This window comes from Chiloscyllium plagiosum, unplaced genomic scaffold (genome assembly GCF_004010195.1).
Source record: "Chiloscyllium plagiosum isolate BGI_BamShark_2017 unplaced genomic scaffold, ASM401019v2 scaf_3563, whole genome shotgun sequence".
Lineage (NCBI taxonomy): Eukaryota > Metazoa > Chordata > Chondrichthyes > Orectolobiformes > Hemiscylliidae > Chiloscyllium > Chiloscyllium plagiosum.
This window is the reverse complement of record NW_025211303.1, coordinates 10,836-14,254: the sequence shown is the minus strand read 5'-3', so window position 1 is coordinate 14,254 and position 3,419 is coordinate 10,836.

Here is a 3,419-nt window from a genome sequence, read left to right as displayed (position 1 = left end):
TCTCTGGCGCTGTGAGGAAGCAGTGCTAACCACTGTGCCACCGTGCCGCCCAATTGTTGCTGGCAGTTTCTGCTCAGAGTATGAAAATGTAGTTAATCTCTAAACAAAAACCAAAACAACTACAGTTGCTGTAACACAGAAACAGAAATTGCTTGAACAGCTCAGCAGCTCTAACTGCGTTTGTGGACAGAAATCAGAATTAAAATTTCTGAGCCAGTAACCCTTCCTCAGAACTGATAGTAGCGAGGAAAATATTCACTGTTATGCAGAAGATAGGTTGGATGGAAGGGTAGGTCCAAAGAGAGAGAAGAACAGTTGGATAGACAAAGGAGTGGATAACTGTCAGATTGGGAGGGCGAGTCGCTATTAATAGGGACTGTTACTGGCTAACAATTGGTGGTGTAGAATAGCAGAAAATGTGTTAACAAGGCCGGGTGTGTGGGGTTTCAGGTAATGACTTGGGAGAACTCTAGCCTTAAAGTTGTTGAACTCAGTATTGAGTCCAGAAGGCTGTAGAGTTCCCAAGCAGAAAATGAGGTAATATTCTTCTAGCTTGCACTGAGCTTTGCTGGAGTACTGCAGAAAGCCTGAGACAGAGACGTTGGGTCAGGGAACAGGGTGGTGTGTTGAAGTGGCAGGCAACTGGAAGCTCAGGGTCTTTTTCTGGACAGAATGTTGGCGTTCTGCAAAGTGGGCACCCAATCTTTACTCAGTTCCCCCAACATAGACGAGACCACATTGTGTGCATTTTCTTAGCTCCCATCAGTTCTGAGGAATAGTCACTAGACCAAAAATGTTAACTCTGATTACTCTGCACAAATGCTGCCAAGCCTGTGGATTTTCCATCAATTTTTGTTTTGTTATTAATCTCTACCTGTCAGTTTCTGCTCTGTGAATATGTAACTGTCGTTATCAAAGTGTACATGTCAGTTGACATGTACATGAAATTGGGAGCATAATCAGTTTTTGCTTTGTGAATATGAGAGTGTAGTTATCAATCTTTTTCTGAAATTTACTACCACCTGCAAGTGAGTTATTTACCAATCTGTCCTTGTCAGATTCTGCTCTGTGCATTTGAGAGTGCAGTTGTTAATGTCTATCTGTCAACTTCTTGTTCATATTTGCGCAAATTCATTTATCATACCGTACCTCTCAGGTTTTGCATTGGGAATGTGTTAGTCTAGATTTCAACCTGTACCTATTGTGTGAGTGAGTGAGAGAGAGATTATAGTTCTCTCCTTTTCGGTTATTACAAAGTGAATATGAGAGAGCAGTTATAAATCTATGACTGTCAGTTTTGGTTGTGTCCAGATGAGAGTTTAGGACATGATCTTTACATGTCAGTTTCTGCTGTGTGACTGTGAGAGTAATGTTCTCAATGAGTTCCAGTCACTTTCTACTCTTATATATCAAAGTTGCTCAATTCTCTGACAGCCAATAATATTCTAAGAGTCTAATGATGTCCATGAATATATTGTTGATTGTCAGAAAAAAACTCATTTGGTTCAATAATGTCCTTGAAGGAAGGAATCTGCCATCCTTACCTTGTCTGGCCTACATGTGATTCCAGACCCACAGCAATGTGGTTATCTCATAGGTACTGCATGGGTTGTTTGGATGGGCAATAAATGCTGGCCTAGCCAGTGATGCCCCCATCCCATGAATGAAGTAGAAAAAAAAATTCTCTATGGCTGTGATTCAATCTGTGATGGCAGTTTTTAGTGTTGAGATTGGGCCTTAAACTCTTTGCATTTTGTGACTTATGACACAATCACAGAATTGGTACCACCATTCAGCTCACTGTGTCTGCATTGGGACATTCTATTCTTTATCTGTTTTCCATACTAGTTTCCACGAATTGTTGGGATTCTGAACTTCATCTACTCACTGACAGTGTCTTGAAGTAAATGCCAATTTGAGATTAATTCTGAAGTTATCTGCCTTTGAATACCTATCGTGCCAGTTTTGCTGTGTGCAACAGTGACAGGAAGAGTATATGGATGCCATTCTCTTTCGACATTCAGTTGTGTTTTTTTCAGTCAGGGTGTAGGTTAAACCTGTTCGAGAGTCATTAAAACTGTGATTAAGGAATTAGTGTCGGTTCAATACTTTTCTTTCCCAGGAATTTGAATTTTATTGTATTCAATCTTCGTTTTTTTTTTTACATTTTGTGTGCGCAGTAGTCTTTGTCAGTTGCTGCTGGGCACTGCAATAATTTAACATCTAATACTAAGAACTTCTGAAGCAATTAATAATTTGGTCAGTCAATTTATAACTGTCCATATCTGGAAGTACTTGTGGGCCTAAATTGCATTTTGTTCCCTTTCACCATCAACTGGCTGAGTGTGAGTGAGTTTTTTGTTGTGCTGTCAATCTGCATTACAGGTGGTACTGGTCTATGTCCAATCGACATTGCCTGTATGTCTCCTTGTGTTTCCAGTTCTGCATGTCAAGATCTGATACACTTTGAGGTGTGTTTAATGCTTATAAATCAGTCTTTCGTACATTGAGAAAGTGTGGAAATGCTTCTGCATTACTCTGGTTCCCAACCAGAATGCAAGTGTATCTTGTGTGTGTTCATCAGCACCAGGCCGAGAGTGAGAATGGGATTTATTCAATCTCTGATACTAGATATCAACGTGCTCCTTATTATTGGTTATTGTATTTCACAGTGCTTCTGTGTCATCTAAATTGAAACATGTCACCTGTTGTAACTGTTAGAGTACTTCATTGTTCAAACTTCTGCTCCTTGACAGGTATTATCCATTGCCACTGGAGTCAGCTCCTATGAGTGAAAGTGGATGTGTTTGTACAGTCTGGCACTGAAAACACAGATTTTTTGTAAACCTCTATAAAGGCACCCCTCAGCCTCTGGCGCACCAGGGAAAACAGCCCCAGCCTGTTCAACCTCTCCCTATAGCTCAAATCCTCCAACCCTGGCAACATCCTTGTAAACCTTGTCTGAACCCTTTCAAGTTTCAAAACATCTTTCCGATAGGAAGGAGACCAGAATTGGACGCAATATTCCAACAGTGGTCTGACCAATGTCCTGGACAGCCATAACATGACCTCCCAACTCCTGTACTCAATACTTGTCCAAAAAAAGGAAAACATACCAAACACCTTCTCTATCCTATCTATCTGCGACTCCACTTTCAAGGAACTGTGAACCTGCACTCCAAGGTCTTTTTGTTCACCAACACTCCCTAGGACCTTACCATTAAGTGTACAAGTCCTGCTAAGATTTGCTTTCCCAAAATGCAGTACCTCGCACTTATCTGAATTCAACTCCATCAGCCATTTCTCAGCCCATTGGCCCATCTGATCAAGATCCTGTTGTAATCTGAGGTAACCTTCTTCGCTGTCCACTACACCTCCAATTTTGGTGTCATCTGCAAACTTACTAACTGTACCTCTTA